We start from the raw sequence: 20,173 nt of genomic DNA, 5'->3' as shown, positions 1-20,173 counted from the left end.
ATACAAAAAACCACAATGCCAAAGAGTTGTTGTGTGGTATATTGTTCGTTGAACAACTTAAAAGAACCTAACATAAGATTTTCCCTACTCCCCTTAAGAGAGTGGGACAGGAAAAGAAGAGATTTATGGCTTCAGGCCATACGAAGAATGGACATAAATGGCCAGCTGTGGGACCAGGCTAGTTCACATGTGCTTGTGTGGTAAACCATTAAGGGGGGGGGGGGGGCATTCTGAAGGTCCGCTAACGTTATTCCGAAATTTTCCAAAGGTCCTTTCTAAAATTGTACATAATGTGTGGGCTAATATACAAGGGAAAGAAAAAATCAAATGTTACGAGTTTCGATCCCTGGCCACCCGCACCCGAGGTAACTGCTCTAACCACTACACTACGGTGGCAGTTGATTGACATGTATCACTGAGCGTTATATAGGCCTACCGCACCTCTCACCACTGAGTGGGGTCATTCTCCGGTAGGATTTATGGACATACATTCCCTAAATCTTTATTTTTTTCGGTAAAACAAAGTGATAGCTGTCTGCCTGACAAACGTTAGCTATTGCAGGAGGTTTCCAGGCCGGTTAACGTTAGATAGGCGAAATCAAGACGGACTACGGCGGGATTTGTATTTACCGCCAGTCAAAACCAGCAGTTTGTTTTCACCGGAATGGGGGCGTGGCCTCACTTGCTACTCTCATCTATGTGTGTAAATGACTGAGTTGGAGTAGTGATAAACACCACTGACCTCACAGATGTCTCCAATCAGCTGATTTGAAACAGCTGTGTGGCCCCCGTCCAGCACTTCAGTGGTTGCCATGGTGACTTTACCTGCTTAGTTTTACTGAGTAATTTCCCTCTCAAACTCTGACTTACTGGTAAAACACATAAGTGTTATCAACTGAAGCTCTGAAAGAACTATGCTAAACCCTCAGCAGTTTTAAGAAGCCTTGTGTCTTGCTGGGTTTGCCTGCATGCTGCATGGCTACCATAAGACAAGACCGCTCTGTTTGCGGGCTGCATGATGGCTAGCAGCTCACGTTGATGGAAAACCTCCACTGGCAGTGGAAATGGGTTTTAATCAGCTTTTATTAGCAGCTTTATCTGCGTTTTGCCTTATTTAAACTGCCACATACAAACCCACGGTGCACTGCGGACTGTCGCTGGTTGTTGTGGTTGCTGTGCAGAAGCTAACGCGATTCAAATCAACCACGGTAATAGACCATGGTTGCGGTGATAAATTTAATTTCAATGGTAGCGCTAAGCATCTGGCATTTCTACTATGCAGCCCATTTCATCTGTAATTGCACACATGACTTTTCAGTGTTTACATGTTTGCACTATGCTGAAGATGAACATGAACATGTGACGTTACTATAAATCTGTCTCCTGGAAACATCTGTGACTCAGTGCAGCTGCTTCAGTCTGCTGTGGCACACCCAGATGTTCTCTGCAGCAGCCGTGTCCCTCACTGTCTCTCGCTGTCTCGCAGATGTTACAGGACAAAAATCAGTCTTATGTAACGTTATTAACTCCACCACATGAATGGCACCGACACGCTCTGATGACCACATACAACTCAGTGATCCCTGTCCAGTAGCATCCAACTTCGCTCGCATCAGGATTTATGTCCATGAAAACACAGAAAACACCCAGAGGGCCTTCACTCACTGTGTTCAGACCTCCAGTCTGAAAGCATCACACATCTGACATTGTTTGATAGTCAGAAAAAAAGATTACATGACATTCTCATAAAAACTAAAAATACATGGACTAGTTTAACTACCATCTTTTACTATTAATTGCAATAACAATATGTGACCCGATCCATCAAAATGAGTCGGAAGTCGCAACATTCTATTTTTAGATAATCAGCTGATAACATGGAAAACCCATAGAAAATCAAAAAAATGTTTTTACCCTAATTTCAAAGCAATGACATTCAAAAACAATCTCCCAAAGTTTCACAGTCCAGATGATTGAGAAAAGGCAAGTAAATGATGATTAAAGTTGACTTGCAACTTAAACCCTCTGAAAATGAGTGTTGCTTCGGTGCAAAACATGAAATATCTCCTGAACCGTTCATGATAGAGACGATCTGTAAACTGCATCTGAATCGCGGGATTCTCCGCTTTCCGACGGTCATTGAATGTTGCATCTATGACGAGAAGGGACGGATACAGAAACAGATGCTAAACCGAGTAGCATTGACGCTAACAGAGCGTAGCATCGATGCTAACAGAGCGTAGCATCGATGCTAAACCGAACGTAGCATCGATGCTAACCCGAACGTACACGCTTGCACATGTTTTACAAAATGTCAACAAAACATGACAACTTCTGAACCGTTTATGATAGAAACGAGCTGTAAAAAGCATCTGAATTGTGAGATTCCCTGCTTTCCGAGGGTCATTGAATGCTGCATCTATGACAACAAGGGACCGTATAGGGTGCGTGTAATCACCAAGGGGGCAGTTGTGGGTCTGAGAAGTGAAGCTCACTTCCGCGTTCAAAAAACTGCAATCCTCCCGGCTTCCTCTGGGGGCTGGTGTCAGAAGGGAGCATTCCCCATAGACCCCCATGTTAAAATCGCCGATTTTACATCCTCAGTAAACATGTTAAAAGCCTGGTGTCAGAACGTTTTTTTTTCTCAATCGATAGTTTCTACCCCCGCACACACTCTGAGGGGGGTGAATTTTTTTTAAACTCTACCGTTTTACTGTTATTAGGTTAAAACTCTGACCAATTAGGGCGCGGAAACGTTGAGTGACAGGTCCGGAGCGGTCCGGAGACAGGCTGCTTCGAGGCCAGTGGGCGGGTTCTCGGCCGGCCAATCCAACATGGCGCTGTTCAGGCCGCCATATTTGAGTCACAAAAACGACTCCCCAAAACCAATGGGTGACGTCACGGACGCTACGTCCATTCTTTTTACAGTCTATGGTAATCACGTGGTACAGGAACAGATGCCAGCGTCACTGGCAAAAACTTTAACTGCTATTTTCTCAGGTTTTAGAACAGAATAAGAGAGTAGGAGATCGTAATTCAAATGGCCACATCTAGGGCTGGGCGATAAAACGATAACGATATATATCGCGATATAACTTTACTCAATAGCAATATGAAACATGGTCGATAGAAAGTCGATAGGTTTCATTCATTCATGTTTTGAAACAGCCAATGAAAACGAGAGTTGCGCCGCGCTGAACCAATGGCTGAGCCAACCAGGTTAGATTGACACAGCACAGGAAGACTGTACACAGCACAACAACACGTGGTAATGTTTGGGCTGCTGCAGCCTGGCGTCAGCAGCGGGGCATCGCCAGTAAAAAAGAGAGAGAAAATGAGTGTTGCCTCGAAAGAAAAAATGGAGGAGAACTAGGACGAGTGACCGCGAAAAGACGTGGTACGTCATGTTTACATTAACCCAGATTGATTGAACTCTAATACAGTAGGTGTAAACAACCCTAAACTTTAACCACGGAGACAGCAGGCAGTCGGAGCGGCTCGCCGTCACACATCAAAGGGAGCGCAGTCACGGCGTGGCCGCTCTGCTGCTGCTGCTGCTGCTGCTGCTGCTGCTCCTCACACCAGAGTGACACTGTTCAGCTGTGCCGACCTAAACACTGGCCACTGGCGAAGCAAGCGCTAACCGTAGCGATTTCTCTTCCTTTTTCTTTTTCAGCCGGGTTTAGGCTGAGAATGATCGCTAATTAGACGGGCCACGTCAGGTCCGGGTTTTAATGTTCACGTCCGTTTATAACTGTAGCAGCAGCAGAGAGATGGAGCAGCTCCTGTATGGGGAGCCTGGCTCTAGTCTGACCTAACTCCTGTCTGATGTAATGTTAAAGAACGCCTGAACAGCGGAGTGATAATGTCTGTAAAAAGACCCAGTGCTGTTGTACTGTATATCAGCACTCATGTATGTCTCTTGTCCAATCAAATTATTTGGTTGAAACTAACTGTAGCTATATAATACCAGTTTTATTTATCTGAAACTGTTATTAGGCTACTCATTGCTTTTATATGTTAATCATTACATCTGAAATGTTCAATATTTGACGAAAAATAAATATTTAAATCAGAAATAACCTTCTGATATCTTCAAATCTCACTTGTGAGTATGATGGAACATTTAGGCTTGACAAAAACAGTGACTTGAGTCCTATCGTGATATATATCGATATCGACTGATATGAAAAAAATTATCGTGATAGGATTTTTTCTCATATCGCCCAGCCCTAGCCACATCTCGAAAACCATCAAATGTATGACTCTGACTAGGGTATCATTTTAAAGCTTATTTTCTAATCTTTCCATTGATACCAAAATCTCAACTTTGAAATTTGGGTCACTGTGACTCATTTTGATGGATCGGGTCACATATAATATTTTTCATTAAAAACAAGTGATCACTAGATGGGAACTGATGCGTCGCCTAGCTTCCTACCTCTGGGGCGCGGCAGACCACTTCAACAAAATAACATGTTGGCCAGTGAAGTATTTCCTGATTGCATCACATTGTAATCAACATCTTAATTTTAAAGTGGCAGCTTCTTTACACTTTGGCTCCTCAGCTCCTCACCTCGGGCTTAGCGGGCAACCACGCCTCCAAGCCGGCCACAAAATGGGGCTACCATGGCTACAACGCGGGGCGCACCAACATTCTGATAGCTAGCATGCTAGGTGGCTAATAATTTAAGGTCCAGTGTGTAAAATGGGGGTAAAACCGTGATAATCCAGCATTCAGATTCTAGTTTGCAGCGCTCACTCGCTCACACTCACCCCTCCCATCAGCAAAGTGACGGTGGCCTCTGAGGACAAAAAAACGTGTTTACCAGGACTGGGACGACTGGGAGTTTTTCAGGAGCATGGAGCGATGAGGTGAAGATTTAAACCATTTTACGATATGTCTGCTGTTTCCTACTCATTTTTCATTTCATTTATTCATGAACATGTAAATATGCCAGATTTAGCTCTAAAGCTAATTCCCATCTGCAGTCCCACGGTTCACACTAAAACAACATTAGACAAGGACAAAACAAAGCACAACATGGTACAAATACCATACTCCTTCTTTCCTTCCACCCTTAAGAACATGAAACTCGCGAAATGCACTCTCTGGCTAGCTGCATTTTCCCTTTGGACTGCCGTACAAACATAGCGACGCAAGATGGCGATACTCTAAAGCGAGACCCTTGCTATATGTATATACTATAATAGGAGAATTATAAGGCTTATGAAAACCAAACAAATTTTATTTTATAGCGATTATACACTTATACAAATATGAGTAGTACATTCAGATTTTGCAAATAAACCATGCCAATTTTTACACACTGGACCTTTAACGGCATGCAAAGAATCTTGGGATACAGGAGGCCACGAAGGATCGGCGCGGTGTGTCCTACTAGAACATGGAAGAGAAGACCGGGTTTGTGGGACACATTTGGAGGAGCCTTCCTGCGACGCTGAGACGCACTTGGCCTTCAAATGTATCCTCGGACGCAGCAGCTGAACTGAGACACAGCTTGTGTGTGAGACCGATAATAACAACATCTGTTGAACAAGGTAAAAGCGTGTTGTTGACTGTATGTATGAAGGACGACCTTGTGTGCTCCTAGTACCAGCTTAGCCTGTTGGAGGTCACAGTTCACCACAGAGCTAAGAGACTGGCCACCCACTAACACATGATCTTATCTGGTTTTGTGAGTGGGTTTTGTTCACTGCTCTCTCTCTCTCCTTCTTCATCTCTGACTCTCCTGTTGGAAACTTCTATTTAGAGCCATGAAAAGCAGCAGTTCACACACTGGAGTCACATGTTCTCTGTCTGTGTATCTCCTCCACTCTGTTTGACCACAGAGCAGATCCTACACACAACTAACAGTGTGTTAATGACAGTCAGCTGGTCAGAGTGTGCATGTGTGTTTGTATAGTGTGTATAATGTAATGTAATGCTATACAAGTGATAATAACAACAAATGAATACATGGGAAAACAAGTCAAATATTGCCTGGACTCACACAAGGCTACTTCACCACCCCCTCTAATTATAGATTATAACACCACCATCACTACTGTGGTTTCACAATAAAGGTCTAACCATTGCATATCCATTGGAGCTTTTATTGTGAAGCTGGAAGTAGAAAAGTCGACCATGGACACAGTGATACATTTAATTACAATAGTAACACTAACCATCTGGCAGTTCTACCCTGGGGCCCTTTCAGCTGTAGTAGTGTGGTGGATGTTTAACTTCTGTAAACGTCACGTTTATTAAATTTTCAAGGAGCAGCTTCTGGTGTGCAGACTTTATTCTTCGTCTCAAACTTCTGTAAATGACCAGAAGAGAAAACGATATTACACAGAGCTGTGTATTGGAAAGAATTTGGTGATAGGATACATATCGCAAAGGGGGATGACTGATATATTGCAATATATCATGATAAGATAAGATAAGATGGACTTCATTGTCCATTATATATTATAATATAATATAGCTTTTTTTGCTTTTGCAAAAGTCTATTACAGTTTATTTTTAAGCATTCAGACTCGGGACAGCTGCATCTGTATTTGTATTTCATATAATTTCCTGCATATTACTGTTTGTGCAGTAACAAAGGAATTACCATTGGTTGAAGGCTGGTTGAATTGGCTGAATACAAAACCAAACCATTTGATTAAATATCAAAACAGCCCTTTGAAAAATCAACACATTGTCATGTCATAAAATCAGACAATATCTTAGGGAATCCATATTTCTTACACCTCTGACATGTAATGTATTTATACAACAAACTATAACATCCTTTTAACCTGCATTATATAATCACAACATATGAGGATGTGTGTTTACTGTCTTAATACAAATCACTGGCATGATTACATGTTAAAATGCAGTGTAACATGACAATAGGCCTGCCTTAACTGACATGACAGTTCCACAGCAGCAGCTACATAACTTTAGCCGCCATAAGCTAATGGTCCGATGTTATTTTATTCTTTGAAAGGAAAAACACTGGTTCATTAATTAATCTGAATGCAGGAGAATGACTGCGGCCATGTGGTGCTCCACTTCAGAGGAGACACTCGCCTTTGTTTTCAGGTTTAAAATGTCTAATCTGATTGAGGCAGCCATCTGGAATATCCCCACCTACTGCCCCACCCCCACTTCCAAATGCACACACACACACGCACGCACACACACACACACACACACACACCACGCATTTGTCATCACCCACTCACCCTGCTATGACCCATGATCTAAACCAGTGGTTTATGGCTTGCCGTAGGTTCAGAGGTGTTGTGGGACTTTGCGACCCCCACACATTATCAACGTAATTAACAACTGCGCAGAGTCATTCACATATTCACAGTACAGGCTAATCTATACTCCTGTCAGAGGGAACCAGTCTGTTCTCACTGCTGCAGGATGGTGGGTGTTATAACAGTGGGACACATCAAAGCCTGATGGACACATAGGACAATACACACAGACAGTACTGTGCGTCCAACAGTTCTACAATAGGGGTGTAACAGTACGTGTATTTGCGCCATGCTTTCAAGTACATGAGGTCCAGTTAATATACAGCTCTGGAAAAAAATTGGACTGGACCACTTCAAAATGTTCAGTTCCTCTGGTTTTACTATTCATAACTATGTGTTTGAGTAAAATGAACACTTTTGTTTCATTCTATAACCTACTGACAACATTTCTCCCAAACTGGAAATAAAAATATTGTCATTTAGAGCATTTGCAGAAAATGGCAACAGGTCAAAATAACAAAAGAAGACTGGTGTTTTCAGTATAATGCAAAGAAAACATTTTAAAACAACACAACACTACTTTTTAAACTTAAATCAAAATTGGTGGAATAATCCCAATTTTTAATCACAGCAGTGTTTTTTCTATTTATTTATAATCTTTCTTCCTCATTAAATATGATTTGGTTCAGGTGATCAGCTAAGTAGAGTGAGGTGTGCTTGTGTTGGAGTTCAATAGACACTGGAATCGATGGCTGCCTGCCATACATGTAGAGAAGCTGATTTATTAAGAACATTTTGGTGTGGTCTCTTTATTTTTTCCAGAGCTTATTCTATCTTCAGCCATACATGTGCATGATGCTTTGTGTTCTGATGGTCAAGCTAAGACACGTTAGTGAATGAAAGTCAAGACAAGCAAGAAACAGGGTTTTTAACTGGGGGTAGTTCACATGTTGGTAGAACCAACAAATTTGTTGTTGTTGCCTTCATCAACTCCTGCTAACATTTCCATATTTCGCACATTCTGTGACAAACTGTAAACTGTTTTCTTGTCTGTAACAACATCTATTGCACGTCTGTCCGTCCTGGGTGAGGGATCCCTCCTCTGTTGCTCACCCTGAGGTTTCTCCGACTTTTCCCTGTTAAAAGGGTTTTCCATTGAGTTTTTCCTCAGTCGATGTGAGGGTCTAAGGACAGAGGATGTTGTTACGATGCCATGTAAAGCCCTTTGAGACAAACTGTTTGTAAAAACGGGCTATACAAATAAAATTGCCTTGCCTTGCCTTGCCTTGCCTTGTGTGCGACATACAGTTTTTTTAAAAGCCCGTTCATTGCATCACGCGATCCGCGGACCACTTGTGTGCTGAACCGTGGCAAGCGATCCGAGCGGATCACGGATCAACAATGATCCATTGCACCACTAACGTCAACTAGTAAACAACTGGATAAATGAGTCAGAAGGTGAAGTGGTATTTTCAAACAGCGAGATGATGGAGAATGGGACGACGAGACTACATGGTTGGATGGTTTTGTGAACAGCTTTTGTCTCAGCTCTTTGTTCATGGTAGTGTTCATGGTAGGGCTCTCAAATGTTGACACTGAGTACACTTATGCGTCCACTACAAATAGCAGTGCCATAAACTTCTTAAACTAGGCTATATAACAGAATTCACTATCTGATGTCAAATGCAAGGAGTGCCACTGTTACAATTTAAGTTTAAAAACTGAGACCAAACCAAAAAAACATGCATCTATATTAGTTATTGTGCATGTTCCAACACTAAAGCATCTCCCTATGGTTCAGTATGAACAAAAAGAACTCATCACTGATGGCTAAATGAACAACAGTGATGGATCCTAACATTAGAAAGCTGTCTTAAAGAACATCTTCTGATAAAACCAGTGAATGTTGTACATGTATGAATGGAAACCTTCAGCAGGAGGTCAGAAGCAGCTCATAATTCATGTTATTCCAGGAAAGATGGTGACACTTAATAAAACAACAAAGAGAAAAGGTGTAACAACCCCCTCCCCACCCCTGTCAGCCATTGTTTGACTAGCTGTAGCAACGAACATACTGTAGTGGTTTAAAACAAACCTCAATGAAATGACACACATTTTACTGAAGAAGCTGCTCTTTCTTCTTATACAAGTTACCTAATTCAAACGTCAACTGTATTGATACTGGTCAAAATTTAGACATGGTCCAAAATATTTGTTTCTGACCTAAAAAAAAAGAAGGTTTTTTGGCTGTAAAACCTACACACTTATGCAAATTCACATGCAATGTCAGGGAGTGAGTGGGTACGCATGATATTGATCATATAATGTTATCCCTTATTGGTGAAGGCGACAACACTACAACCAACCCTTTGTTACAACCATCCCCGGTCTCCCCTAAAGATGAGATGCACGCTATCTCACACATGAATAATGTTTAAAAAATCTTGAAAGCTGTGCATCAGACAGCATGACCTCTAACCGGATAGTGCATCAAGTCAACATTGAGAAACTCCTGAGCTAGTGAGAAGTCACGTTCATCAGTCAATCAGACAGGAAACAGTAACAATACTGAGCTAAAGTAGCAGGTGACAGACACATCTCAATATAACATATAACATATCACCTCCAGGGTTTCCCCCAGAAAACTTGTTAAGCCCGGTGGTAGGGTGGCACCGGCGGACCATCCGCGGCCCATCCGCGGCCCATCGCCGGGCCACCGGTGCCCAAGCATGTTTTTTTGTGACAGGGGCCTGACCCTGACCATTGACTGATGGCAGGGCCCTGTAGGTAACAGATTCATTAATGGAGCAGTAGCATTTATAAGGTGTGATTCCATAAGGCCTTATGATCAATGTTAAAAGTTGACTGGAAATTTGAAAATATTATCATAAACATCTGTTATTATAAGACATTTATGTAACATATTAAACACCAGCTATAGCAGAGTCTTACAGAAAGGCACTCTTGAAATGCTGTTCAATAACCACAAAGATAAATAAATAATAATAATTATAATTATAAAATAATATTTAAATAAATAGCATCAACTGTTTGCATTAAAAACTAAAAAGAACAACTGCCTGGTGTCTACTTTAGCTTTATTTCTCAGATTTTATTTTTTTTATTCTCCGAGATTTTTTACATCTGGACTGTAAAAGATTTGGAGTCACGTAATGACGTACCACGCTCTTTTTCCAGTCAGTCGTCATGGAAACGTGACACGCGGATTTACTGTTTGGACCAGAGAAAACAAACGTGTGTGATCGCAAACGTTACGAGCTGAAAAATGAAACAATGGATCATTTTCACATCAGGTGAAAGCCCCGCGGCTCACAGGAGTCCGGACCTCTGACGCTGCAGGGGACGATGTGCTAACCATAGATATATAAACGTTTATATATCTATGGTGCTAACAGCTAACAGCTACCAGCTAACAGCTAACAGCTAACAGCTGCTACACCAGCTGACCGAGCCTCTGGAGCCGCGGCTCCGCTCACGTTAACGTGGACTCGGTTTGTTCCTCTCGGTCAGCTGGTGAAGCAGCAGGCTGATCATAGATGCGGTCTGATGAGCATGATGTCCGTGACGTGCCCCGTTATGCGCGACGAAGTTGTGACGTTGTCAGGTGATGAAAAACACACCTGATCACGTGTTTATGGAGTTTAAAAACGGATTAAAAAAAATTAATAAACGATGCTTAGCCTGGCGGGGGGTCAAGTAAGGCCTGGCGGCCCGCCAGGCTTATAATACACTGGGGGAAACCCTGCACCTCTACATATAGCTGAACAACAGTGAAATGAGCTGCTGGGGTTTGACATGTCTGCTGCTGCACCTTGGCCCACTCACCACTCTGTTTCTCATACAGCAGCTTTGAAAAGACAGAGTGAGGCAGATTCAGCAAAGGCTCATGTGAACGTAGACTCAGCACAAAACAGGATTAAAACTAAGTCATAAATTCACTGAGTAATACAAACCTGACCGATGTGAGGAGGCCCATCTCAGAGCCTGCTTTAACTCAGTGGACTGAGATGATGCTAAGGAGACAGAGTTCAGGGACAGAGCAGAACACAGAGACAGAAAGAGAGCAGACAGAAGAGGAGACAAGAGAGGAGACAGGGGAGGAGACATGAGAGAGGAAAGGAGAGGAAACAAGGGAGGAGACAGGAGAGCAGACAAGAGGTATGCTATATAAGATGTAGGCTATGTGCAAATAAACTAAACTAAACATGGGAGAGGACAGGAGAGTAGACAAGAGAGGAGACATGAGAGAGGACAGGAGAGGAGACAAGAGAGGAAACATGAGAGAGGACAGGAGAGGAGAAAAGAGAGCAGACAGAAGAGGAAACAAGAGGGGAAACAGAGAGAGGGCATGAGAGCAGATAAGAGAGGAGACATGAGAGAGGACAGGAGAGTAGACAAGAGAGGAGACAGAAGAGGAGAAAAGAGAGCAGACAGAAGAGGAAACAAGAGAGGAGACATGGGAGAGGACAGGAGAGGAGATATAAAAGGAGACTTTGGAGAAGACAGGAGAGTTGACAAGAGAGGAGACAGGAGAGGAGAGAGGACAGGCGAGGAGACAGGAGAGAGGGGAAATAGAGATAGGACAGGAGAGTAGATAAGAGAGGAGATAGGACAGGAGACAGGAGAGGAAACAGGGGAGGATACATGAGAGAGGACAGGAGAGGATACAAAAGAGGAGACAGGAGAGGGGGGAGTCAGAGAGAGGACATGAGTAGATAAAAGAGGAGTTAGGATAGGAGACAAGAGAGGAGACAGGAGAGGACACATGAGAGGAGACAGCGGGCGAGCACTGAGAGAGGAGGAGGAGACAACAGCTCAGAGAATCTTCTGAACTAGAGAGCAACAAACAACTGGGCAAGGGAGGACACATCCCAGCCCCCTCCATGTGAAGCAGTCGGGGGAGGAAACCCTCCATTCTGAGAAATGATTTTCAGACTGTGGCCTAAACATCAGCCATGTGGCAGTCTGTCCTATGTCCAACGAGCTCTGTACAAAGAGACAGTTTCTATATGCCCCGCCCAAGAAAAAAGATGGGGGAGCTTTATTATCCTAAACCTATTTTGACCAAACATTTCACTCTGCAATGCTGCACAGATTCAGTGTTGTGGACCCTGCAGCTCTGGAGCCTGAAGCAGAAGTTGCTCACAGAGCCAGGAAAAAGCCTGACTGTTTGTGTTGGACTAAATTATCCAGCATTACTCATCAAGACTGCAGACAGAGGCAGAGCACCGTCAGCACGCTCTCACTCTGCTCCCCGGCTCGACAGCAACGTCCAAGAGCTTCAGTGACCGACGGCACGGATGTTCCACCCACCTGAGAGTAAACAACAGGGTGACAGACAGACAGCTGAGCACTGAAACGTCACCCAAGGAAAAGAAGCAACATGCAGCGGACATCTGATGAACATAAAAAAAAACTGTTCAACATTTTGGCAAATTCACTTTGCCATAATCCCTATGGTTTTAGGAGTAGGTTTGTACCTTTAATTGTCGGTGCAAGCTGTTTTTAGATCAGCGGGGCAGAGACGCGAGCTGCTCAGCTAACGCAATGGAGGCGCACGGTATTTCCACGTTTCCCTCATCAAACTAAACACACAATCGAACAACTCCAAAGCGCTCTCGTGGACAAGTTGTGACCTGCACATTCACCACGCTATGAAATAATAATGTATGATTATGTAACATTACGAGATTAAGCAAATACCCAGAACTACTTGCTTTTGAAATCCCTCCGCCCAGCAGCCGTGTTTGGAATGTAGTTCCTGCTACGCGTTTGCCTTGAAAACAATTCCGTCTTGTAACGTTCTATTATTATTTCATAGAAATGGAAATACCTTGCAGCTTGCATCTCTGCCCCACTGATCTAAAAACAGCTTGCACTGACAATTAAAGGTAGTGAACCAACCTAGCTACTCCTATGACTATAGGGATTATGGCAATAGGCGAATTTGTCAAATGTTGAAATATCCCTTTAATGAAGAAGAACCCAACCACATTTATTTTATGAACTACATGTTAGGATACAATGGTACTTTTGGTTCTGGTTCTAATTCATAACAGAACCAGTAGCCTACTCTTGCTACAAAGCTAGCGTTAGCATCAACAGATGTTTATAAGAGATTCATCCATCATTGTCTTTATCACACAAGAGATGATACATCATCTGAGCAGGTCTTCAGCACAGACCAGAGGTTGTGTAGTGATGAACTGAGACTTTCTAACATGACAGAAGAAAAGATGTGATGGAGACAAGAGCTGGTGCTCGCCTCCACTTCAGCTGCTGGGGAGTAAGGGACTGAATACTAATGCTGTTTTTACTGGAGGAGAGAGCTAACTGAGAGCGGCACGGTGGACCAGTGGTTAGCACCGGATGATGTTGTCTCACAGCAAGAAGGTTCCTGGTTCAATCCCCGGCCCCACGTTTGGGGCCTTTTTGTGTTATTTTTCCGAGTTTGCATGTTCTATGTGGGTTCTCTCCAGGTTCTCCAGGTTCCTCCACAGTCCTAAGACATACACAATAAGTTGACTGGTGACTCTAAATTGCCTGTAGGCTAAAGTATGAATATGAGTGTGTGAGGTTGTTTACAGTATTTCTATATGTGGCCTTGTGGTAGACTGTTGACCTGTCCAGGCTGAACCCTGCTATAGGTCGGCCTACCCTGTATCCTACCTGGGATTGGCCCCGGTATGAGCAGCTAATGCTAGTGTTAGCTGTTAGCAAGTAAAACTTACATAGAGCTGATTTCTGGTTCTGTTAGCTATATTTCTACAGTCATCAGGCAGAGTCCTGCACGGGTCCAATTTTGGAAACCCGCGCCCGCCCCACCCATAGGTTTTTAAGGCCGTGTCCCAACCCGTCACCCGTGATTATTTCTGAATACAACCCGGATCCGACCCGCCCGTCAATGTTAAGACCCGTTGCCCGACCCGCAGCCCGTGAGATTGCCGTCATCACCAGCAATAACGGGGGTATAGCCGTAATCTTTAGCAAAAAAAAAAAAAAAAGAGAGAGGGGGGAAAAAAGCCGTACTCTTTCGCGGCTATTTCCGGAACGGAGAATGATAGCGACATAATTCTTTTTTTAGTGAAAGCAGGACACTTCAGCCTTTACATTGACCCATCGGTGTGTTTGTAGCTTACCCAGAAGCCGAGCAGACAAGCCATGACAGGCTAAAATCCAATGGGAAAGCTGTGAGCGGTCACATGAGCGGCCAAAGATTGTTTATTTACATCAAGATGTTGCTCTGTTGTTGCCGTTATGTGATAAAAAATGATTGGCTACGCTGGTTCGTGCAGCTGCACGTGAGTTTTTCTCTGTAGGCCTACACAAATACACCCGCGTACCCACCCGCGTTCATTTGAGTTCCACCCGTGCCCGACCCGTGAATTTACACAAGACAGTTTATCCACCCGTTGAACACCGTACCCGCGGGGATCCGACCTGGTGCAGGACTCTGTCATCACGTAGGTGGTGTTGGAAATTGAAACTTAATTGTACACAAGGTCGTTCATTGGCACCTGCAAGGAACTGCCTACATGACCACATAACAATTTAAGTTTCTCTAATGCTGCATGGCTAACATTAGCATTAGCAGCTGTTTATTTATAAGGATTATTCAATGAAAAGTTCAGCATCAAATTTCATCCCTTTTAGGAGAAACATCACAGATTGGATCGGATCGAATCACGGTTTTCAGTCACAGAACGGATCAGTAAAACAAACAATTTTGTTGTTGTTGTGCGTGACCTAGAGAGCTGCCGCTTGAAGGAAAGGCTCAGCGTTTTTTGACTTGATCATTTATCCGGTGGGAGTGATCCAAACGGATCAAGGATCCATTGCACCACTAGTCACACAACAATGTTAACACCTGTCTCCATCACATTTTTTCTTCTACTGCAGTTAGCATGCTAACTAGCTAGCCCCCGTCAAGCACTGTACAGCCACCAATCATTCCTGAAGACACAGGTAACATATCATAACCTGCATCATAAAGCATCATTGGTGGCTAAACAGTGGCCAATGCTAACATTAGCAATGTAGCTATAGCAAAACTTACAAACAGCACAAAGTGAATGTTTGTGAGACCAAACTAAACAATCTCTGGTTCATCCTGTGGGGCTTCAGAGTCACAGCTTGTTCTGTACTTACACCCACACATTGCACATTAATTACTCAGGCTGGGATCTAATTAGACAGGTAGCCTAGTATAAAAATCACGGGTGTCTGTAATAGGGGTGTCACGATTTCGATTTTTTATCGAAATAGATCGAAATTACGTCATGGTCTCGAGCATCGAAGTCAAAGAGAGGATCGACGCCCGCAAAGCTACAACTGCCTGTTGTCCCCATTGCGCACCAGCTTCTTTTGTCTTTTCAGTCACTGGTCCGAGTTCTCCTTTACTTTTTCTCTCGAGACAACACTCATTCTCTCTCTCTCTCTCTCTCTCTCTCTGTCTCTCTCTATCTCTCTCTCACTCTCTCTCTCTCTCTTTTATTTTACCGGCGGTGTCAGCTGATGTGCACGTCTGCAGCAACCCAAACAAATGCACATGTTGACTGGCTATTCCAGCCACGTGATTGGTTCGGCGCAGCGGAACTCTCAATATCATTGGCTATTTGCCGAAACATGGATGAATGGAACCTATAGGCCTATGAGACGTGGTCGAGCCAGTCAACATGTGCATTTGTTTGGGTTGCTGCAGACGTGCACATCAGCTGACACCGCCGGTAAAATAAATCGCATAAAATAAAGAAAAGTTTTTTCACAATTTATAGTTATATCACCCAGCCCTGGGTGGGCTATTGTCCCCCTCCTACCTGGGAAACAGGAGGGATACACAGCTCTAACTACACAACACCGACAAGCACTTTTTGTCGATGTATTATTTGCGGGGGCTTTCGGGGGAACTGGTGACGGTGGAGGATCCGGGACTGATTGACTGTGGGCCACCACCAGTCTGATCAGGACCTGATCATCAGGTCCATCGCAGCACAGCAGCTGCAGCACTGCCCTGACTCTCCGTATCAGCGCAATCTGTTTACATTACATTAAGTCGACATCAGGCGATGACGCGACGGTAAATTAATGAAAATAAAATTATGATAATGTACAGATATAAATATATTTGTTTCAAAACCTTGGGGGCAATTTTGGCCCCTGAATCATGATTTTTGGGGGCATTTTTGGTAAAATTGTTACCTTTATATTGTAAATAAATTATTTAAATGTGACCATAGTGCCTAATGTGATACATTATGGAAATTGCATCACTTATATGTAGCCCATCTTTTGAAATAAGATCTACTGTACAAAATTTGATGAATAAAACCAATGATCGTAGACTAGACTAGTCTGAAAATGGCATAGACCTCTGTGCTGTAAGAAAAATAAAAAAAATCAGCAGCTCTTGAGGTGGGCCCCATGTGATCAAGGTATGTTTGTGCACCTTTAACACACACACCGGACAGGGTGAATCTGAGTGACCCCGTTTATATCCTTACTAAGGTTATTTTATCCTGTTCCCACATGGACGGCGACTTCTGCAAAGTCCCACAGAGAAGAAGACCTGAGTGGTTTTATCCAGCATTCACCTCAGAATGAACTGTTGAGGTGGATTCAGCAGAATCACTTTATGTTATTATTACTCAGCTGAAGACAAGCCAGAGTACAGCAGCAGTCAGCAGTGACTGTAACACTGCTCTGATCTGTTGATTGAAACAGATGATTGATCACATGCTTTGGTGCGGACCAATTTTTTTTTATTGATGCGGCTCATATTCACATTGCATCTTTTTTTTACATACTGTAATTTCCCAGCTTGGGGTCAATTAAGTACAAGCGGGCCAACTTTGTAAACAATACTATGTGTGTCCCATAATTGCTTAATCATTGGATAAAAATTTGTAAAAAAAAAATTAAAAAAATAAAAAGTACACAATGGAGGTGCATTTCTGGCTGCCCGTTTAATTTGGTATTTCCAGTCGCACCTGTCATGGTCCGCTTACGTCACTTGCACAACCTCCTGATTGTACATCGTCAAGGACAAAGATGCACAAGACGGCTACGGGTGCGTCCTCTCCAGCATCTGATAATGGTAAATGTTTTCCTCTGAACAAATAAGAAGGAGGCAGTGTGTTTCTTCTGTGCTCCATGTTGACCTACCGCTTATTTTGGCTGGCACGTTGCAAACGAGCGATGATTTACGCATTTTCTCACAACAATGGAAGCCTGTTGAATCCAAAAAAAGGCGCTTGGGTTTTGCATTTGGTTCAGAAAAGGTTCGGAGTGCATTCACACCACAAACAAATCGTTTTCGGACCGAACAAGTGAACCGAGTCCCAGCTGAAGAGGTGGTCTCAGTTCGCTTGTCTGCACCAGAGTTCGGTAGTTTGTATTCACACCTTCCTGCCAAGGAAAAAGTCTGTTTCAAGTGAACTAAACAAGGCTAGTGTAAATACACCCTAAATCTCATCCTGATCAGAAGAGGAGAATCTGACCTTCTGATATGTCACTCATCATCCATGTGACTTCAGTATAGATAACTACACCTCAGTCTGCTGGACCAGTATGACTCTGTGGCAGCCTGAAGACCACTGTGGTGAAGACAGAGGTTTCCGGTTCTGAGTTAGACCCTGAAACATGTCAAATGACAAAAGAGTAGAGGTAGTAGAGACTCTGGTCCGTAAAATATTCCCAGGCTCTAATCTGAGCGGTATGTGCGCACATGTGACACTGGGGACGCATTCCAACGTTAAAAAAGGCTCAAACTGCCAGACAGGCTTCAGGGACGGGAGTTATTTAATCATCAGAGTCACCTTTTATATGTCCGAGTCCGTATCTATTGGATTTTTCACAGGCAACAATTAATCTATCAGAATGTGTTTAAAAATGTGTAATTCTCCACTGTGAAACTACATTACTGAACGCATGGTCAGGGAGCTCCAGTACCACTGGTTGAAACCTCCTGCGTTCGACCAATCAGAGCAGAGCAGGGCACGGCATCACTGTCTGACAAGTCAAATCCCCTGGCAGTAGTCACAGGCTGCCCTGTGATTGGCGAGAAGCTTTGTTCCTGGGATGCGATTGGATGTTAGGGGGTTGGCAGCGGAACGTGGGGGTATCATGGTTTCTCCTTTAATAATGGAGGAAATGTTCACGCTAATGTCAAACTGAGAGGGTTTACTGTGTGTGTCCTCATGTGTTATCATAAGACCTGACTGAGCAGCCACTGTTGATCTTCTCTTACACAGCTGGCTCTGTGTGACTGATGTATGGAGCATCACCCACTTAATGATGTCAGTGTTTTTGAGGAATTGTGACCGTGCAGCTAAACCCTGATACAAAGCAGCCTCGGTAAAGTATCTTATTTTTGTGATCAATTATTTATTATTCTTATTCACATTAATAGAGGCAGTCATACAGTTATTCTGTGTCCAGGGTAACCCAATACAAATTACAGCTGCAACTGTATCTGCCCCAACCCAGGTAGTATTTCAAGAATCTAATCAGATATCTACAAAACAATAACTACAACAGTAATTATAGTGATAATAAATAGGAAAAGAGTAGTAAAAAAAAAAAGGGAATGGAAAATCTTACATAAAACAAAGCAACTTCACTCACTCACCCATACAGTCAGTCACCTTTACCCTTCCCCTCAGGGATCCCACAGGTGATCTCAACATAAGCACCTATGAAGACAGATAAAGATACTACAATAAAGCACATATCCTTTCCAGCAGCCTTGACCAGCAGGAGATATGTTCTGCCTTGGCTGTGGACCTCCATCTGAGCAATCTCTCCTTATAGACCAAAAGTATAATGACAGTATATCATCTCTGATCCTGACATGTCATGCTCATCCTGACACCCATCTCCAGGTCTGCCTCCTCCAGAATAAAAGCAGGGACAGTATTGTGGAGTCTGAGCAGCAGCAGACAGACACATGTGTCACAGGGGCGGCACACTGGCAGCTGACACCATCCCTAACTACACCTGCGTGCGTGCGTGCGTGCGAGCGTGCGCGCGCTGGTGGTGCAATGCAATGCCAAACCCCCACCGCCACACAACAGCGCAGCCATGGATGTGCTCCAGCAGCACCGACTGTGGTGGAGCTGAGCTGGAGCTGAGCTGTGGACGGCCTCACCGACACTGAGCTGTTTATGTAACACAGACCCACACAACCACAACACAACCACAACACCACCTCCACCTCACACACCACCGGCCCTCCGCTCCGGACTGACGCGGCGGTCATGACTCCGTCTCGGTCGGTGCCTATCTGACAGTAAAGCGAACAATGGCCATATTTTTCGACATGACTGAAAATGCAGAAAAAGACACGTCCTGTGTAACGTCACCGGCACCGGTGATGTTGAGGTTATTGAGGGCATGGCGGGAAGCCGCTGTGGCGTCACGGCGGAGGTAGTTAGTCATCCTTACCTGGACTTCCAGCTCCAGAAAACAAAGGATGCTGCTGTGGTTTCTCTCCGTTAGGTCGGTGCGTCTGCTCGGCCTGACAGCATCCTGTTCCCAGCCCGCAGCTCCGCTGTCACCACACCGCAGCACGGCTGCTGCTTCCGGTTACGGCCTCCACAATAAGAGCCCAAACAACACAGGGGGATGTTTGCCAAACTTATAGCCTATCAGTGTCGGGGAAGCTACTTTGCAAGCGTAGCTTGTAAAACTACTTGCAGTTCAGCCTGGCAGTAGTTTGAACAAGCTAGGCCTACTTTTCTACCCCTGGAGAAATGTAGCCTAGATTGTAAAACTAAAAAAAAAAAAAGGTTAAAAAAAATGGTGTAGCCTATATGAAACAAATATAGCCTAATAGCCTACAAAAAATTCATATGCCAGCAGAAATATGCCTGTCAACTCAGTTGTATACCTATTT

General features: G+C 43.8%; 1 protein-coding gene across 1 annotated transcript in view; it reads right to left on the bottom strand.

Annotated features, from left to right (window-relative positions):
• Window positions 1-19,860, bottom strand: part of fam110b (family with sequence similarity 110 member B) — a 63,354-nt gene extending 43,494 nt beyond the window's left edge. The window contains exon 1 of the mRNA XM_085804778.1: window positions 19,723-19,860. The gene's annotated coding sequence lies outside the window, so the exon portion shown is untranslated. The remainder of the gene's footprint in view (window positions 1-19,722) is intronic.
• Window positions 19,861-20,173: the final 313 nt, after the last annotated feature.

This window comes from Trachurus japonicus, chromosome 17 (genome assembly GCF_045865225.1).
Source record: "Trachurus japonicus isolate A0001 chromosome 17, Traja_1.0".
Classification (NCBI taxonomy): domain Eukaryota; kingdom Metazoa; phylum Chordata; class Actinopteri; order Carangiformes; family Carangidae; genus Trachurus; species Trachurus japonicus.
Note: the sequence above shows the minus strand (reverse complement) of the source record. Positions and strands in the feature narration are given on the sequence as shown.